Source organism: Poeciliopsis prolifica, unplaced genomic scaffold (assembly GCF_027474105.1).
Source record: "Poeciliopsis prolifica strain line A6 unplaced genomic scaffold, Auburn_PproV2 SCAFFOLD017, whole genome shotgun sequence".
NCBI classification, from domain to species: Eukaryota; Metazoa; Chordata; class Actinopteri; order Cyprinodontiformes; family Poeciliidae; genus Poeciliopsis; species Poeciliopsis prolifica.
This window is the reverse complement of record NW_026562392.1, coordinates 5048740-5069332: the sequence shown is the minus strand read 5'-3', so window position 1 is coordinate 5069332 and position 20593 is coordinate 5048740. Positions and strand designations below refer to the sequence as shown.

General features: G+C 41.9%; 1 long non-coding RNA gene across 1 annotated transcript in view; it reads right to left on the bottom strand.

The window, feature by feature from the left end:
• Window positions 1-581: 581 nt before the first annotated feature.
• Window positions 582-20593, bottom strand: part of LOC129367753 (uncharacterized) — a 64033-nt gene continuing 44021 nt past the window's right edge. Inside the window, exons 3-4 of the long non-coding RNA XR_008606735.1 lie at window positions 3136-3267; window positions 582-1321 (exon numbers count right to left, since the gene is read on the bottom strand). This is a non-coding gene — a long non-coding RNA (uncharacterized LOC129367753). The remainder of the gene's footprint in view (window positions 1322-3135; window positions 3268-20593) is intronic.

Sequence of the window (20593 nt, the reverse complement as noted above, 5' to 3'; positions counted from 1 at the left end):
TTGGTGAGTCTTAGTGGACTTTCAGCTTTTCAGTGAAATTAACTCTTATTGCTTCCGCATGGTAAATACATTTTGACCATTTCATGGGTCTTGCTTTCTGAACTGGTGCGCTGCCATGTTTGATCGGAAAGAGACTGAGCTCCGGTGCAAAAACAAAGATTCACAGAGATGAGCACGTTTGGTGTGGAAGGACCAGACGGTCTGGACCTCAACCAATGTGAAGACCGCAAGCTCTTGTGGATAATTGTTCAAAACCAAACGAGCAATCAAAAACTAGAAATTACAGGAAGCCTCCACAGAAGATTTGAAGTTGTTTCAGCTGCAGATGGTCTGATATCATGCAAAACACTGAAGACTAAGACTTGAATGTCACTTAGTTTCATCTATCTGTGAATGATGACCAGCAAATAATGACAATATATAGAATCTCCAAAGCCAATATAACTTTGACATAAAATGGTAGCTTGAAAGCTGATGTTGGCTGACTACAGGTGTGTTTATGACATGTCAAAAGTAAGTAAAAAATGTCCCAGAAAAAAAAAAGGCTTAAACATGTGAGTTTAGCCAATGTCAAAAGACAATTAAATGAAAAACCTTTTTTATTATTATTATTATATTCATAATACAGAACTGACATTGGAAACGTGACTAAATTTCTCTGAGATGATTTAAACCTCGACTGGCGAACCTGGCAGCTCAGAGGTTTAACACAGGTGGGACAACGTTGACCTCAGTTGATTTTTTTGCCTGCATAAATCACTCGGACACATGGAGAAGATGTCTAGAAACTGGTTTTAAAAGGGTTTTTCCATTTAAAACAGTTTGTTGCCAACTAAGTCAAAGTTGGCCACCCTTTCCCATCTACAACTCTGAGCTTTCTGGGTAAGAAAATTAGTGCAAAGCTTCCTTTGATGGGGAGAAACTAACTTATAAAGCAAATATTGCTCTGGTTCTTAAATCCACACATCTGGGTGTCCCTGTTCTTGTTCAGATTTCACGTAAATATTTATTCCCTGAATGACAAAATCCTTCTGATGGAGCGAAGGTTAACGGTATCATTAATTTGAAAAAGAAACGGTGTTGCCAGGGTTTTCTTGGTCTCCTCTTCATGCAAAGATGAAGTCATGTAATCAGAGATAACCTAGACAAAAGGCAGTGCTGACGGCTGTCCAGTGATGCAGAATAACAACTTGTCTGAGTGTAGAGGAGCTCCTAATAAAGAAGGTGTGAGGGTCTCTATCAGCACGGTGAACTGCTGACCCCAACAAGGGGAAGGAAGTACTCAGCCAGCTGCGTGCCATTTTTCATCCCTGGGACGGACCTTTGAAAGAGAGGCAGAAAGAGGCAACATGAGGAAGAGAGAGAGAGAGAGAGAGAGAGAGAGAGAGAGAGAGAGAGAGAAAGAGAGAGAGATGTATAATGGGTCAGATGAGGGGAAAAAATACTCTTGGTCTTGTGAAGTGCAGTGAAGTGTCATATGGATGCCTCCTAAGTCGTGACCTCTGTGAATTTTAAAGACTGTTCATCTCAACTCGTTAATCAAAGGCTGATGCGTATCACAGTGACAGACCACACACACACATGCACACACACACACACACACACACACACACACACACACACACACACACACACACACACACACACACACACACACACACACACACACACATGCACCCAAGAGTGGCCTCAGCCAGGTACCATTTATCTTTTTTTTCCCCCTTCAACACAAAAGGCTCATGGGAAGATAAAGATTCTTTAATTGCCATTCAGTTTCACTGAGGTGTAACAGGATGTATGTTTGATGCTTCCTCCTGTACACATGCAAACGTATTTAACAGAGCGATTTATACAAAGAGGCAGGTTTGACTGAAGCAGAACTGCTCATATAAATGCTGGACATTAAGTTCAAAAAGAAAAACAAGCAAACACACAGCTGTGGAAAAGAGTTAAGACACCACTTAAGACGATCAGCTTGTCTGATTTTTACTCTCTGTATGTGTATGTTTGGGTGAAGTGAATATTGCTCTTTGACAACATGTTTCTGAAATTCCAAGCAAAAAGTTTGGATTCAGTTGCAGAAAACGAGAACTGGTCAAAACGATAAAAAGGATGCAGTGCTCTCGGCTCTCAATTGATGAAAAGAAAACAAGTTCATATTCATTTAGAAACAACAATATTATTGTTTTAACTCGAGAAAAGTTCAGAAATCAATATTTGGTGGAATAACCTGGAGGTTTTCAACGTTCCTTTTTTTGTTTTGTTTTGTTTTTTTTCCAGAGCTGCATATGCAGCAGATTTCAATTTTTACGCTCCACTAATTCAGAACACGCTTCCAGAAAACTGCAAAGCTGCTGGAGCACTGATTCAAATCCGGGCTTAAGCCTCCACCTGTTTAGCATTTCCTTTTGACTAATAACTGAAACAACAACAACAACAATGAACACATCAGATCTGCTTGATGATTTTGATGGCATTTGACAAAATACAATGTTTCTTGCTTGTTCCATAATTGGCTGCTGTATTACGTTTGCGCGGCGCAATGAATTTTAAACAGACATGTAGCTGAAATTCCATACAAACAGACTTCGCTTGACTTCTGACACGGTTCTTATAAGTGAATACTCAACAGGCTCATATTTCTTTTCTTCAGTTACTATCTTGCTTCCTTTAACAAGGATCAACTTGAGTCCTCGCTCTGCCATATTCACTGCAGTTCCAGTTGTTTTGAACCCTTTAATTATTGCTCTGACAGCGCATGGCTAATGTTTGGCCGACAAACTCAGACAAACCCGTCTGCCCAACCTTGAGGGCAGACGTTCGGTTGCCACTCACATTTTGAATGCAAGCAAAGATCAAAGATCACCATTAGAAAGTGCCGCGACGTCCCGATTGACGTAAAACAGTGTAAATTTAAGGCGTCTAATTCAGCTTTGTTTCTGTTTGTAAGACTTAAGTGCCTCACTGTTGACTGTGTAAAAACAAAAAGGATTTTTTTTTTCTAAGAAAACATTCATTTTATGTTCTTTGAGGTGGATACAACAGTAAACCTGCTCGGAAAAGTTTTCCCTGTGTTGCTCCTGTGTGTCGTGTTTGCAGTGCAGAAATTAAAGGCGTCCTAAGTGGGCTGCCTACCACATGAGGACGAAACAGAGCTCCTTAAAACACGCCTCCCACAAGAAGAAAAAAAAAAAATGGACTCCACCAACGACGTGCTGTTGGCATGCAATTTCTTCTCCCCACGGACATCCGATTTCCATCTTCCCCCTGTAACAAAAGACGGAGGTCGTTGTGGAATTCATATGGAAATTAAAATTGATTTTTTTTCTTTTTTTTTTATAGCAGCAAATAAAATATGCTTAGTCACAGGAAACGACAATTTCCGCTTTCACCCACGAAATGAGGCCTCGAGACTCCGGACGACGAAACGTGCGGCGCTGAAATATGAGCGCGCTTCATGAAGGCGCCCGCGGATTAAAGTCTCGTTTCGGCCTGGCGTGATCGCTCTCGCTCACTCTGTTTGATCAGGAGCGAGGGGCGAGGGAGGGAACGAGGAAGAGGGAGAGGAAAGGAGAGAGGGAGGGAGGAAAAATGAGCCTGCCAGTGGTTAATTGAGCATAGAGATTCCTAATGTGTCAGGCGGTGGCCTCGCAGATGAGGGATGGCACTTTTTTACGATGCATCTTCCTTTGTTTCCTCTTCAGGCCTAATGAAGTCGGTCCTCCAGTCGCCACCTGGGCCGGACGTTCAGGCACCACAGACACACTGACCCTCACCCCTTGACACACACACACACACGTGCATGCAAACACCACCCCATCTTCCCTTCATTCACAAAGTCTGATGGCGATTCAACATCTTCAACACTCCCCTGCCGCTTCCTCGGCCTCGGCCAGGCCGGAGATAAACACACACACACACACACACGCCTTGACACACAGGCTTGACCAGAGGCTTTGCTCAAACACTCACACTGTATTTAAACGAGTGTGCAAGTGCATAGAGCACAGCGCAGGTATTTAGCTGGGAGATTGTGATAAACTCGCACTCCAGACTGATATTCATTATATAAACCGCAGACCTGTTTATTTTTACAGTCTCAAAACAGCAAGCATCCATTATCCGAGGTTTTCTCTCGTTTTTTTCCTTTTTTTTTTGTTTGTTTGTTTTTTTGTTGTTTTATTTTTGGGAGGCGGGGTGGTGGGGTTGCTGTCTTTTCATACATGCCTTTAGGTCACCCACTAATGAGCTTAACACTGAGGAAACATGGAAGCGATTAGACCAGGTTTGGCTGTTTCAAAAACACACTCAAAAAAAAAACTAAAACAAAAAACAGGGCGATGATATCGAGCCTTATGATCTTATATTGTCCCGAACGACAAAAACGAAGGGAGACGAGTGATGGAGTCTGAGGAGTACCGTCCTTCTCAAAGAGAATGACTTCACTTAGTTTAAATGTTTTTTTGGTTTATTTGCAGGGGGGAGGCTTTTTAGCTCCCCATTTCCCTTCTTCTCCTTGTCTTTTTAGCAGGCCGGCCTCAAAAACTCCTTTAATACCCCTTTCCCTTTGCTGCAGCCACTCGACCTAAGTAGTTTTTGGTCACCCAAACATGTTCAAGGTGCTCCGTGACCATATGTTTACTCGCTGGGGAGAAGAAGAGCGAGAAGGCTGGACTCTCTGACCTTCACCCGGGTTGAGCAATGAATACTCCAGGCTCCTCTCGCTTGGGTTCATGCCAGGCGAACACAGCAGACAGGCATCCCGGGCCCACAACAGGATCCCCAGCAAGAACGTAATGACACCAATTGGCGGAAGCTGAGAGTGTGGAGGGAGAAAATGTTTCAACTTTTTTAGCTTGCAGTTAGCCCAGACAATTAGCCAGCTAACAGCGGTTTGATCTAGGGGGTCACTTTAAAGAAAAGAAAGACAAGGAATGGCGGTATGCACAAGTAGCATGCTTGACTGCATCGCGGGCGTTGATATTCCTCTTACGTTGGGTAATCTCACCCCAACAAGCGATCAGAACAAAAATAAGTGGGAACAGGATGCAATGTAACATGTTTAGACCATAAATTACAATTGGATGAAATTAATTGTGAGACTCGCTCTACTTCTTGTGATCACTTAACTCCATAATTTATGAAAACACGTAACAGAAAATAAATAAAGTACCACGTAACTGGACATGGGCACAAAATGGTACAGAATGTGCTGTGAATAGGTAAAAGGATGAGCTAAACTAAAGCCATGCAATATTAGCTAGTTCTGTAATAATCTGTTACACAGTTTCAGCAGCAATTGGAAGATCTCGACACAGTTCAAAGGTCAAACAAGCTAACAATGCTACACATGCTAATCTTTTGTTTGTGTGTTAATCATGGGATATTATGAATTCACTCATTCTTTCAACATCAGGTCACATTTCAGTTTCTCAAAGGAAACTGTCTCTCGTAAAGTTTATGTTCTACACGAAACTCTGTCCTCAAGCCTTTCAAATAAACCCAAATCTGACTTCCATTTTTTTTTCTTGTTTCATTCTATAAAATCATTTCCTTATTTACCCCCAGAAACGCATATTTTTAGACGCCCGGCAGTAGAGAGACCTCAAACTGTGGCGACGCTTCCCTGTTTTAGTTCTCTTGGTTTTTACAAACGCATAGTGCCACTATGATAAGAAAATCAGGAGGTTTTTGTTCCACATCCTAGCCTAGTGTTTACAAATTGTGTTCACAATACTAAATCAGGTAAGGTTGTCTTTGAGTTTCAGTCCAGACTCGAGGTACTTCTGGAGAGTTTGTTCTCCAGAAGTCACTTTCTTACATTTTCAGTCTGAGCTTAGCTATGTGACAGACCAGGCAAACGAGCTTTATCTAAAACTAGAAATAAAAGTGTCTAAATGGGAGCAAAAAATAGAGATCTCATTGGTCCTTGTCCAAACTGGGCCAACACAGAGCTTCGAACATTAAAATCAGTTTGCTTGCTCATGGGGAAGTAAAATAATGCCCATTATTACACAGCATTATTTTACTTTCAAATGACCGTCTATTGAATCCCATGGAAAAAATTCAACAATGTTTGATCAGGTCTTTTGCGCTACAAAATGCCCACCTATGAAAAATGTTGAGACTCCTTCTAGTCTGAGGTCCCAACCTCTGACCCAGTGTTCAGCACTCAACTTCAACCCTAACAAATAAGAAATTTCACACTATAGAAATAACCCATTTGTTTTGTGTTTTGTTTTTTGCGTGTGTGTGTGTGTGTGTGTGTGTGTGTGTGTGTGTGTGTGGGTGTGTGTGTGTGTGTGTGTGTGTGTGTGCGCGCGCAGTGGTTGTGTAGCCTCTCCTAGCGCCTTGAATTATACAATCCCCATGGGTACTGAATAAGCAACAGATTAAACCTGCGCTGATAACTGAAAATGTCAGCGTCGTGGAGTCAGCGGGGGGATCTTCAAGGGAGGGAAAGAGGGCTGGAGGAAAATGCCATTACTCTCCAGATAATTTAAACATGTGTTGGCATTTATCTTGGTGGTCCATGTCCGAGCACTAATGACAAACTCTTGTTATTAGTGCACTGAATCAAAGCCAAGCGCGTATGCCCACCCAAAACTGTAATCCCTTAATGTTTCCCACTCTCTAATTTGGAATTACAAAAACCTACGCTAGATTCATAGGTGCAGTAACTCTTCAAAGCGCCGTAAATACAGAGCAACAAAACACATATTTGACCTTGTTTGGTGTGTTTTCTTATTTGGAGCTCTCCTTTCACCGCCGAACTCTTATTTTCGTGGGAAGATTAAATATTTCTGCTTAAAGACACCCTATGAAATGACTCCAGTCACTGCGCGTACACGCACACGCTCCCCTGATTTCGGATGGATAGATAGTTCGGAAGAGAAGGAGGGAGGGGGGAGGCGTGTGTGTGTGAGTGTGTGTGTGTGTGCGTGCGTGTGTGTGTGTGTGAGTGTGTGTGTGTGTGCGTGCGTGTGTGTGTGTGTGGTGGGGGGTGAAATATATAATCTCCTGAAAAGAATGAGGCCCTCTGGGATTTTCTCAAAGTGGCCCCTCTCTGGCCTAGGGTAGGGGGGAATTGGGTGAGTGCTGGTGGTGTGTTGGAGGGGGGGCAGCCAGCGGGGAGGGGTGCGTTAAAACATGGCCACTCCACACTGTAACTTGAGCCAGAAGGGGGCCAATCTGTCAAATAATTAGCTGTTGCCCGGCACAAAGGTTTTATTTGCAGGAATTTCATCGAGGCAGGATTGAATAATATGTCTGTGTGTTGCGCGGGGGTCATGGGAACATCATCTCTTACTGGTGGGCCATAAAAGACGGCTAAATGATAATGAGAAAAGGCTCCGGTAATTCAATTCCTCAAGCGTCGGTTTCCATCTCCCCTCCACTCCTCCCTCCTCCTACTTCCCCACTCTCTCTCTCTCTCTCTCTTTTTGTCCTTTCTTTTCTTTTTTTCTTCCTTCCTTTCTTTCTTTCTTTCTGGGCAGCTAATTGCCAAACTTTGTGTTGATGTTGAAGTGGTCTGATTCGGTGTGCATGAAAACACACGCTTATTTTTCACATGCACCAACAGAAACAGAACATTTACGTGGAATCAAAATTCCTCCTTTGAATTTGTAGTGTTTTGGCAACAGAAACTTGATCGAGCATCAGTCGTCTAAGCCTTTGCGGAATTAAAAATTAGACAGAATCAAAGAAAAGTAAAGGAATAAAACGCTTAATTCTCTCTGAAAATAGATTTAAATAACTTAGAGTATCAGTCCCCCACCTATGGAGAGCAGAAGGTATAATTAAGGATGAGCAGTTCTCTGCCTAAACCCACTGGCTAAGTTATCTTCTCTTTTTTTTTCTTTTTTTGTACACTGACCTTTAACCTCTAAAAGCAACCAACCAGGAAGTGGCTAGTGTTAAAAGGGATTGATTGGTTCATGGCCCGTGGATGATTGTTTATATCATTCCATACTGGAGGTTTGACCCCTGCTGACCCCTCCGAGGACCAATCCTCTGAGAGCCATGACCTGTGTCCATTTGCAATGGCGCTAATTACCTTTGACGGCTTTCGTTTTGCATCGGGGCAGTAAAACGAAGCCCCCGCAGTGGCCTGATTGAAGCAAGCCGCCGCCCGGCCGCTCCACGTCATGCTTTCAACCTCCTCCCCACCCCACCCACTCCTCCACCCGACCCCCCAACCCCTGCATGTCAAACACATTAAACTTAATGTACCAGCAAATCTCGCTCAATTATTTGTATGTCGCAGAGGTTGCGCGCACATGTGTGTTTACGTGGCGGCCCTTTTTTCAAACGACGCTCCTGTGTATGTTCAGCCTATCTGAGCACGCTCAAGCATGCTGGTGTTTACATGTGAGGGGGCAGAGAGAGAGAGAGAGAAAGAGAGAAACGGGGGAGACATGAGTTTGCCATTTTGAGGCGACAGGAGGTCCGTGCAGGGTCCGGGGACCCGCACGTCCCGCAGCGCGCCGGCAAGCGCCGGGATGGATGAGAAAAGTTGCTTTTAAGTAAAATAATTGGATTATTGCATTCTGTGATCTCGCTAATTATAATGAAAAACAAGGTTACTATTTTCCAATTATTATTCTATGCCGATTCTGTTCCTCTCTAATAAAGAGGGGCACTGATGCAAAACAAAATGCCACAACTTCATTTCCTGCCTGTGCCTTAGAGCTATTCAGAGATGAGGAACGAACGACCCCTCCCCCACCCCCCAACCTCCACTCGCAAAATTTCACTTTTTTATTTTCCATACATTTGTATAGAACACATACAAATGCTATCTGTTGCCATGTGCAGTTTTTGCTAATCAAATTTTGACGCAACACACAAATAGTTCTGCATTTCTGAGAATGATGTTTTGCTAAAGGTTTATAAGCAGCTAACATCTTCCCTGTGGTGGATAACTTTCTTGCTGTCTAAATTCATATTAGTTGGTCTCAGAGAATGAGGTTCACAACTCCGTCTTCCACAGCGCCACACCAGTTTGTGCTGGAACCTATAAGCCACAGTCATGTTAGCGATGTTTGGTTATTTACACAGGAATCAGAGGTCGGAGGCGGCGCATCACCAATGATCTTCCTGTGGGAAACGCCTGCTGAGAATGGAGCACGTAAAGCGGAGGTAGGCAGGTATACTTTCACAATAGTGTCATGATTGTTAAGGATGGAGATTAACTAAGATTTTCTAAAAATGTACTTAAAAATAAACTCTGAGTAGGATAATTATTGGTATTAGCTGGCAGTTATTACTACCGTCATTGCAAGTGAAGTGTACATTTAAAGACAAGCATTGTGCTACGCGTTACTTTAAGGTTTTGTTTTTCCCTTGTCGCCTTTATTCAACAGTCGCTCGATGACAAAAAAAAAAAAAAAGCACTGAAAGTAGAGAACGACATGCAACAAATGATCCGAATTGACTGCACCCCTAATTCTGCATTACCAAACTGATTTTATTCACTTTGGACATCATATCGATATGTAAAGTGCAGCATTGACAATTCAAACACCAACCAAATTCCACACAGTCCTATGAAGCACTGTGCATACGGACGCTCACCCTGCCATCACAAGCATTGCAAACTGTGCTGCTCTGTATCTCACACTGACGTCGCCTTAGCATGAGACGCTAATGTCTAGGGAAGCTACTCAGAGAGAACGACGGCAGCCTTTTTCAAAATAAAAGCTGTATTTCGGATGAGCACAGGAATGGAAACTGAGGTCGGACACATTTTCATTCAGAATGGCTGATGAAAAATTAAAGAAAAACAATCTTGCACCTTTACTGTTGAGACAGCAGCTCTGACCAGAAGTGCTTCAGATATGCCATGACCAGCATGTGCTTCCCATGCCACCATTGGTGGTTTACCGCTTATATCTCAGTTTTCATGTGAAAAAAAGTCGTGACTTCTGTGTAAATAACTGCCCAAAGCAAACATGAGAGTAAAATTGCCTGCAGATAAATGACTGTGCTGATTTTCAAATCTGAGTTGTTTCAAAGTATAAAAGTCCACTTTGCTATGGACCTTTATTCTCCGGTACCAACTCATATCAGATGTTAAGAAACTTACAGTAGAGAAGATAAGATGGTGTCTTTAGCATTTAACAGAACCTCATTTTAGCAATAAGTTTCCCTTTAAATAACTCTCTTAGATTTCACTAGATTTCACTTTTTTTTGTTTGTTTTTTTTGCTGCCCTTGGTCACTGCACATAGAAAGTAATACCAGTCACTCAATCACTCCGCCTGAGACAAATCATTGCATCAAATCTCCTTCCCTCTCTGCGTCCCCGTTCCTCCTCCCTCCACATGCACCGACACACACGCTCGCGCCGTTCACCCTCAGTCGTTCATGCCTCTCCGCTCTCGCCCTTGTCAGTCTCCCCACCAAATTCCCCGGATCACAGAACATCTGACAGTGTTTCATCTTGGATTTTGAGGATAAGCGAGGGGATTTCGGTTCAAGCTCAGAGCTTAGCATGAAAACGCAGCTCAGTGACGAAATCCAGCAGGTTTACACAGAAAATGGGGGGTGGTGGGTGCCACCTCTTCAACCCACTCCTTCTCCAATCTCTTTTTTTCACCTTTCCTCCAGTATCATTCCCCTGTGTGCTTCCTCTCTTTCTCTCTCTCTCTCTCTGTCTGTCTGCGCCATGTTTACAAGATGTTGTTAAATTTAGCTTTGACTGTTTGTCTTAACCCAGCACTGATATAACTAAATAGAGCCAAATATGCAAAATAGTTATTTTATTATGGAATCCGAAAACAAATAAATTGTATTTTACAAAAGAAATATTTCTGTTAAATGCGATAAAATTGTGTATCAAATGATGTTTTCATTAACATTTGTCAAGCAAAAAGTATTTGCCCTCTCAAAGATTTTCTGTTTTTGATTTTTATTTTTTTACTTCATTATTCAAATTATGAAGCAAATTTTTATATCATGTGAGAATGATCTGTGTGGGCTATTTTTAATGATGATTTTTTTTGATGGATGTTTTTTATTTTTTTTTAAGTCAAACCACAACATTTTAGTTAGAATTTCTTCAGGACTTTGACTAGGCCACTCCAAGGAAATATATCTATCACTTAGATGTGGACTTGCTGGAATCATTGCATCACCTAAATGTGTTCAAGGGCATAACCTTCTTTTTCAGGATACTCGAACACAAAGCAGCAAATTTTGAAGCAGAAACAAAATCACATAAATGTTTTAACATTTTTATAATCAAAAATCTGAACAGTGTGGCATTCAGTGACTAATTTATTCTTACAGCCCGGAATCATCTACTTAAATCTGGTGGTTATAATATGGGGAAACATAAAACGGGGAGGATCGAACCCCTTTGAAAAAAGATTCAATAAAAAAGAAGCCATTAAAAAATAAGCTTTATCTAGGTGGTAAAGTTGGGACAGGCAATATGGACTGAAGGTTTTATCACAATTTTTTGTGGAGTGATTGTGATCATGATAAATGTGACAATAAGGACTATTTATAGCTTATTTTAGAGGTGACTGTGACTGAATGGCACGACAATCACAGTGCAACAAACGCAAATATTGCTCTTGAAAAACATTCTCATTTTTAATGCGCTTCCTTGGGACACATGAAGAAACGTGAAGAAACGCGAGTAAGCAGCTCGCAGTGACTGCATTTAGCCACATTTTTACATTTATTGATCCGTTCAATGAGCAAACAGCAAAAAAAAAAAAAGTAAAACACAACAACCTCAGACATGGAAATCTTGTACTTCTACAAAATTATCTCCTGTAACCAAATCTCAAGCCGCAGCCTGAGTTTGTAGCCTTACTTTCCAGAATAAATGTCTAAAATCCTTGAAGTTTCCTAGCATCAGCATGTTTGATCATAATAGCCCTTGAGTGCTTTTCTTGCACATTTTGCTACAGCTTACATGTAGCCTCTAATAACAGGTGAACTGTGCGGGCCCCTGTATCCCTCCACCCTACATACACACCTCACATAAACATCTCCAGCCCAGGTTAACCCTGGAAATAAAAGCAATACATGGAGAACCTGAGGAGAATCTTGAATGCCAGTTGCTGGTGGGAAAGATGGATTGCCTGAATTCTCCACCAATCACCAAACAACACATTGGCTGCAGCATTGATTGATGAAGTATTTAAGTCGTCAATCTCACATCACCTGCTTTTCTTTTCTCTCTTGCAGCCAAACAGCTGCAGAAAAGCGTTGCTGTGTCTGCACATCGGACAGACCCCGACCTACGGGAAAAACAATGCAAGGAGCTGCAGCTCGGCTGCCTTCCTGACATCAGAGGTCAAACAGAGAAGCCATACGCGCCTTAAACACTGTTCATCTACAACCACCTGTTTACAAGTCACACACCGATAAGCACTCACGGCGCAAGATGGAGACGATGGATTTGCAAACCTCTGGTTATATGTACACTGCTTAGACTTATGAATGCACCGCCTCAGAGTGACGCCCAAAGTAGCATCATCATTCACCTTTGACCTCATTCAGAGACCTCTTTGTAGTGTGTGATGCATTCAATAGCGTAATCATGCTTGACGAAGAAAAGCCCATCATCGACAAAAATGCTCATACAGGCAAGGAGGAACCATCCCACCTGCAGGGGTTGCGTTGACAGAGTCTCGGAGGGGAAACGCACAGCCGGTGACTTCTTGGAGTTATTCCGAAGAGGCCATTGATCCGCCGGTAAACCTATTCTCCTGCATCAGTTCAGAAGCAAGCCCTCAGAGAAAAGAACCCCCACCTCCACCACTACCACCCCGCCCTGCCCATTGTTTCCCTCCACTAATATGATACCCCCTCAAGGTTCTCCACAGACCTCATTCCTAATCAATGCATGGTGGTTGGTGGGATCATCCTGTCTCTGCAAATTAATGACTTCACTTTTTTCTGTGGTTTCATGCCATTGATTTGTTTTATTAGCTCATTGATCTCCAAGAAACACCCACCCCACCTCCACCCTTCTCCTCCTTACACACCAGCACCTCCCTCCAACAGCTTCTTATTTGCTTACCAATTTGAGAGCTGATGGCAACAACCAACAATATTACTGGATTGCTTTAAAGACAAATACGTTTCATTGTTCTGCTCCACATTTTACCTTCACAATAAGTCAGATGAGAATACAGCGTTTCGCGTTGCCCCGAAAAATGACCATCCCGGTTTCAGCGATCGGGTTTTGTGAGTTTAACACAACTCCCATGGTCTAAATCACTTTGACGTTCATCTGGTCAGGGCTCGCTGGTCTTATTAACAGCCATATCTGACTCGCTCCACTATAATTCCCTTTGAGATCCGAACAAAAGGATAGGAAGTGCTTTCCTCAGACAAGTCAGACTTCACTTCACAGGAGGAATTACAGCTTTTCATTTTCTGCCACTGGAGCGTTGTAGCGAGCTACCCTTCTGGCACAGCGGTGGTCTTTCTTTCCTGTTTATGACTTAAGCCATGCACAAAGAGCCGATTCATGGCGATCACGTCTCGGCAACAGTGATGCCAAGTCACTGTCCAGGTTCAAAATCAACATGATCAGATAAATGAAAGATGTGGCATATTCGGATTGACAGCAATGCTCTATGTGATTTACTCTGCACTCACTTGGATGCACCTTATGGAGGTTGCTTGAGATTTCATATTATTTTTGTCCTTCCTGACTTATCCTACAGTGATAAATTCCATCAAGCAAAGCAGTCTAAAAGTGTACACCCTGACTCCACCCACCCACACTTTATTACCTCCTGTCTGGCTTTTCGTCCACAGCTTTTGGCTCATTTTGTCTCTAAAATGGCGTATTTCCAACGCAGGATCCCCATCCAGTGTGCAGGTGGGATATTGAATGGTTAGTTTCACAGAAAGGTCAAGATATAAGAAGAGATAGGGAATGTCCATGTTAAAAGATGAGAGAAGGAGTACCAAGCACCCTGCCTTCCCCCCACCCCTCACATCAAGCGGCATGTTTATTCAGCTTGTGGGAATTCCTGTTCCTCAGGATAGATCTGCAGTCGTCACAATTGGCAATATTCCCGTCCCACCCAGCTTGGCTCCTTCATGGAAATCAAATCCCACACAGACAGACAATTACTCACTTTTCGTTTTCTTAGACATTAGAGACCATCGGTCGTACAAGCACAAAAGAAGAAGGGTGTGTTTGTCGTTGATTTTAAACATGGACCCAGTCGTGACTTTTCTCAGGCCCTGTCCACGTGTTTTTGGAAACAGGTATTTCCTGATCCATTTGTGCCTGCTACCTAACGGATAAACAAAAAGTTCTGCCAAAAAGATATTTCTAAAAACCTTTTTCCAAATAGATTTTGGAAAAGGTTATTCATGGAGACTGTACAGAGAAACGGAGGCTTTGCCACTTGACTTTGTTTCCATTAATCTTCAAATATTAGCTGAAGAAGCTGTTGGAAGATGCTAAATTGGTCAAGATCATTTTCTTTCACAACACTTGACATTAAGTATGTATAAATTGTTATTATAAACCTTGGCTATGGAGAGGCGCTCTTTAAGTGTGAGACCTTATCGTACTTATGCTCCAGACCCTTATTTTGTAGTAATAAAGGAAGTAGTTCTTGAGTTGCTGTGCTGATGCTAGCTGACATTTGCTCAAAGCCTTCCTTTGCTTTAAGCTGGAGAGAAACAACAGTAGTCAAGCTGCCCACAATATGCCAGCACTGTGAGGAAACCACAACAGGATGGTAACAGCGACCAATGCTAACAGTATCATCATTGAAATCCAATGGTTCAGGTTCACAATCAGAAATAAACAACCCTTGAAGAAGGTGAGCCGGTTCAGTCAAGGGTTTCACAAATCGCCCAAGTTTCAGCTTCAGTATAGCTGCCACATTAAAAAAGTACATTTACTCCACACATGTTCTATTAGCGCTTTAATTTATAAAAATGGTGGGGGAACATTTTTATTATATGTGTTTCCAATCAGAGCTTGCGCCACAACAATCAGGAGACTACAGATTTTCCAACTTGCAACTCAAAGCAAGTTTTTAACTCGTTTTAGCAAGTTCAAAACCTCAAATACTTTTAGTGATATAAACAGAATGGATCTACACTGAGGAGAAATTCTTTAAAACCCAGTTTAAGATTTATGAAACCTTTATTCTCTAATGAAAGAAAAACAAAAGGGGCTTTTGAATTAACTTTTCTGGCATTGGAATTAAAACCACACATATTAAAGTTTTTTATGTATGTATGTTTGTAACTTTTATTTGCAAAAAGACACTTGTAAATTCTTCAATTTTGTTCAATTTTGGTCAACCCACCATCTTTCACTCCAGATGTAAACTGATAAAGTGTCACATTTCTACAATGCGAAGACAGATACGTCCCCAATAAGCTACTAACAGCTGGTAAACCCGAACGACGTCATTGTAACTATAAATGTGCATGTCTCAAGTTTGAGTAGCACTGCTTTTCTTTGAATAGATGTGAAATCAATATTTCTAAGTAGAAATCATTCCAGTTTAAAGACCTCATAATCCATAAGTTTGCCAAATTCTTACTAATTGTTGCGATAATTCTGCTTATTTAGTTTTGTTTCTCCTGCAACTTCTCAAATCTGTTCTAACACAGGGCCATGAAAACGTTTCCTGCCAAAGCTGAGAGGCGCTGATCTTACATCAACGGTCTCAGAGCTGGGTTGCTCCGCTTGCTAGCCTAATGGCATTAGCTTTAGCATTTGCACTGTCTGTAAATGAACTAACATTCTCGCTCAGACACAGAAACCTGCTCAACTATGATTGACTTCGGGTTGATGCAATTATCAGCATAACCCAGGAAGACGTACCTGCTCTGCCGTTGCAAACCCTGAACATGAGAAAAGTGGACTGAACCCAGAATTTAAGTTCTAACAAAATTTTTTAGATACAATTTCCTCCCAAAGTAAAGTTGGTGTCTAATGTTGGACTTTAATCCACTATCAGATTTCCTTTTCCAGCGCAGGATTGTCCAAGCAGCCCTGGAAAATAACACCTCCACCGTGCAACAGAACAAAGGAGTTCAGGGGCAACTCAGAGAGGGAAATTTCCTGCTTTAGACCGCACCATGCTCACCGGGAGCATGACATAATTAAAATACATAAACTGTCTACATTAGGTTGTACATTTCAGATGAAATGTCCCCCAGATTTGCCATAGCACACATAATTTTGTTTTTGTCGTTTCAAATTACGCCTGAACAACAGGCTGTAAAGATTTACCTCGTCAACCGTAAACAGGTAAGAAAGTTTTGGTGGGGTCAGCCACAAACACATGCCCACATCTCCCCTTCTGTCTTTACATAAATCCTTTCAGGGCTTCTGGCAGCAGTTTCCTGCTCTTTCATCTGGCTCCCTTGTGGTAGGACTATTAGCCCGGGCCTGTATACCTGCAAGTGTTTGAGAGGCAGCTGGCTCTGGACGCTCATTGCCTGCGCGGGCCCAGGGGCTGCTGGGACCTGGGAACGCTGGCACCAAATACCGATGGGTAATTAGACCTTCATTCAAGAGCGAATGTGGCAAGCATTAGACACAAGGCTCTTTCCGGTTCAATTCATATCTTCATCCTGCCTTCCTTCCCCTTGTAACGATTGCACTCCATCCTCAGTTTTTTTTTTTTTTTTTTTTTAACTCCTCTCCTGTTTTTCCTCTTTTGGACTAGTCATTATGTCTTAACCTGAGTGTCCTTAAGGGAGTTTTTATAAATGGTTTTTAGAAAGGAGAAATTATGGAAAATATTTATAGTTTTGAGGTGTGTGATCTTCGTTTATAAGCATGATTTAAAAAGAGAACTTTAGCTTCTTTTGTAAAAATCTCTATGATTTTAACTTTACGATATGTCTGCATGGTGCCGCTGTGTCATTTCCTCAGTTGTGAGAAACATGATGGCGGTAGTTTCTCATGTAAAAACAAACAACAGAAAAAAAACTATTGGGAGGCCGCTTCCAGTTTTGTGGTGAAAGGTGACATAACCCATAATTCCACTCCAACCACAAGGTTCTTTGATCACATGTTCCTCTCTGGTACTGCGAGGGCTGTTCACATGATACAAACCAGTCGCAAATGACAAATTGCTAAGAGGCTGAACGTACAGAAAGGTGAGATTTGAAGCATGTGTTTTTCTGGGGGGGGGGGGTTGTAAATGCACACATAATTATAAGATTCTTTATAGATGGAGTAAATATTAAAAATCGCCTAAATTAATCTCTTTACATTTTAAGCCTCAGCTGAGCATTGGTAAGAACTTGAGACTGAAAAATTAGATCCTCATTCTATTTCTGACTCCTTTCGTGCGTGGGATGCCTCAGACAACAAGAGAGCATTTTATTTTTAAAGTTGATGAGGTAGAAACGCACATTCTTCAAGGCCAAAGACGACTGGTGCCCTTCGCCACAAGTCGTTAGGCAAAGGGCCGGAGACAACCTGGATTGGTTCCCACAGTGCATCACGGGGCAACATAAAACAAACGTGAAAATTATATTGTCCTTGCATAACTGACAGCAAATATGCAAAGGATCCTCCAAGACAGGGTGAGGTCTGACCATCAACTTAGGGGAAGTAGAGCCGCTATCGTGGTAGTCGTGCAAGCACCTGATGAGGACGTCAGCTGTCCGCCACTTTCTGGAGGTTTTTCAGCCTCGACCAACTGGGAGGAAAACACCTAAGTTAGACAAAGAACTTACAAGGAAGACTTTAAATCCCTTCGAGCCTTGGCATCGTCTAGAAAAAAAACGCAGACGTTGTTACTGGAAAGAGATTTCTTGGTTCACTCTCTGACCTCATCTGGAAGCCAATGGATCGGGTGAAAATATCTATATTCAAATTTTAATCAAATAAAATATTGGACTAATATCTAATTCTATCAATTAAAATCGACAAAAGATTCTCAATACCGCAGGCATGAAGGATCTGACTTTGTAATGTCGTCAGGACTCCTCAATGGCGACCGTGAACTTGAGGATATAAAATCAATTAGATTCCACTGATCGCAGAGAGGGAGGAGATATTCCCTCATTACATTCTACTGTGGCAGGTAAGGAGGGAGTAAATAGTCTGACAAGCTGCTCTTTGTCTACAGTGAATTAAAGCAGAAGGCGGGAGAGGATGCTGCTTTTAGCGGTCGGGTGAAAAACACAAGGTCCAAATTTGCATAAACAGGAACACAAAAGAAAAGGGGGTTAGGAACAAAACAGGGAAAAAAAAGCAAAAAAAAGTGCTGTCAACAGGACCCCCCAGTGAGGAATTTCAATTTCATATATCTAATTATCGCTGTCAGATGGAGAGAAGTGACAAAAAGCTGTCTTTGTTCTCCGTCTTTGTCTCCCACAGCTCTCTCAATTAATTTCACCATACGAATATGACTAATTGTCTCTGTGCATCTCCGCAGCCACATAAATAATAATTTTGGCCCGTGTTTGAGTTGCGGGGGTGTTCATGCTTCAATTTATGATATTTGGACACAAAGGACCGCGCATAATTCAGGTGATCGCATTAGCGGGCCAGAGCACCCTCTCCGCAGGCATCGGCATCGCCCGGCAGCTCCGGAGCGCAAATAATACCTCCATACTTTCCCTCTCTTTTGTAAAGGACAGTGCTATCTCTGTCGCTGGGATTGTTTCTTTGTTGAGAGCGGTGATATTAGCATCATAATCAGACAGAGAGAAAGAAGTGCCAATGATGGCTGAGTTATGCAAAGTATAAGCGTCGCTCTGCCGGTCCGCATATTTAGGTTTGTAGCTTTTGTAGGCAGCATCTAGTTAAGCTGATTGTCGTGTAACTTGGAAAGACAATTATGACATAGGCCTACCTGATGGATAACAAAATAAATTGCCGTGCATTCGTACTTTGTTCTGTTTGAGAATCAAACTTTTTTCATGGTAGATTGATTTCTCAGAAAACTGCTGAGTTGTTCCTCTTAGCCAAGCGATGGATTTTCGGGGTTGTGACGACTTGATTTCTTCCAGGTTTCTTGAACGCTTCAAGATCAACAACCTTTTTGCTGTTTTACGCGAGGCTGCCGTGGCAAAACCGCTGGCATTGTCGGAGGTCGGCTGGGAAAAAGTTTCCCGCTCAGCCGTCGCTGTTAGAATCTGCTGCAGTTCTCATGCCAGGCCACCGTGCGGCGCTGTGATCCAAGCGCGCGGCCGCAGCTTTCTCACCAGTCCGTCGAGTATCTTCATTAAGCACAAATTGTTTAATGAACCGTGGAACACATTTCGTAACATAAAATGTGTGCAAATAAGCTCACACAGGAAAGTGATATTTTTTTCCAGTCTTTTTACAATTAGTTTTTCAATTGTAAACAGAGTAAAGAGGCATAAAGAGCGTACAGAGCTAGTTTAAATGTAGTTCTGGGTTCTTTTAAATCCTCTTGATTAAGTTTTATATGTTTTTGTAGTAATTTTGGTCGCCCAGCCACTCCTGGGAAGCTCCACCACTGTGGTGTGTTTTCTTTTTTTTTCTGTTTTCGGAGATAGGCTTAGAAATGACTTTGCAACCATTTCCACACTGATAGATCTCAGTTACTTTCTTTCTTAGATGTTTATTTTTTTATTATTATTATTATTATCATTTCTTTAGATTTGATGTGTTGCTTCTTGAGGTCTTTTAGTCGACTTTATGTTGTCAGCCAGGATAAATGTTTTGTTGATCAGACCGACTTAGATATGATTAAATACCTACATAATATATCGGGTATGATTACTCCCAAAAAATATACAGTTGATGAGAGTAATTAATAGTTGGACAAAGGGGGTATTTACTTTTCAAATCGATTCAGGTTGCTTCTGATGTCATTTTTCTTTCTCCTCCCCCCCCCCATCTGAAACTACATTTTGCGTTTCTTCCGTTTATGTTTGATAATTAATGATCTTTCCTAAGATAACAGATGAGGGATAAGACTCAGAGGACAGCACACAAGTGACGACGCGTGCTTGTTCCATCAAATCTGTCGCTGAGAAAACATTTAGCAGAACCTAAACATAACGGGGCAAACATCTGAAACCTGTCTAAATAACGCTGCAGCCGAGCTTTGAAAGTCCAGCCATAAAACCAACTCATTCACTCGGAGAGACAAGGAGGGCTGAGTGGAGTGGGGACAGGGGTGTGGGTGTGGGTGGGGGTTATTGTTACATTTCATTAGGCACATTCCTTCTCTGTGGACTCTTGACCAGTTGCCATGGCATTTCATTTGACTAGTTTTGATATGAACTCTGTCTGCCCTCTGTCTCCCATGCTTTCATTTGTTTTCCCAAAACTTCAAATCAAATGTCCTGAACATACATTTTTGTACTAATTATGAAAAAAAAAAAAAAAAACTTGACAAAACTCACAATTCGCCAACTGACTATTTAGTTGAGCTTAGATGGGGTTACAAAAAAATAAACCTCTTTTTTTTTTTTCTTTTTTTTTTTTTTTTTTTTACACCTGTCGACATTTTCACTTTACAGTGTGTTTACAGTTCTGGAAGTGGGAAGTGGGAGGAAAACCAAATGCAGTTCTCTTTTTATTTTCTTTTTTTAATCAATTAAAACCACAAAAGAGTGGCATCTGTAAATATTTAGCCCATTTTTCT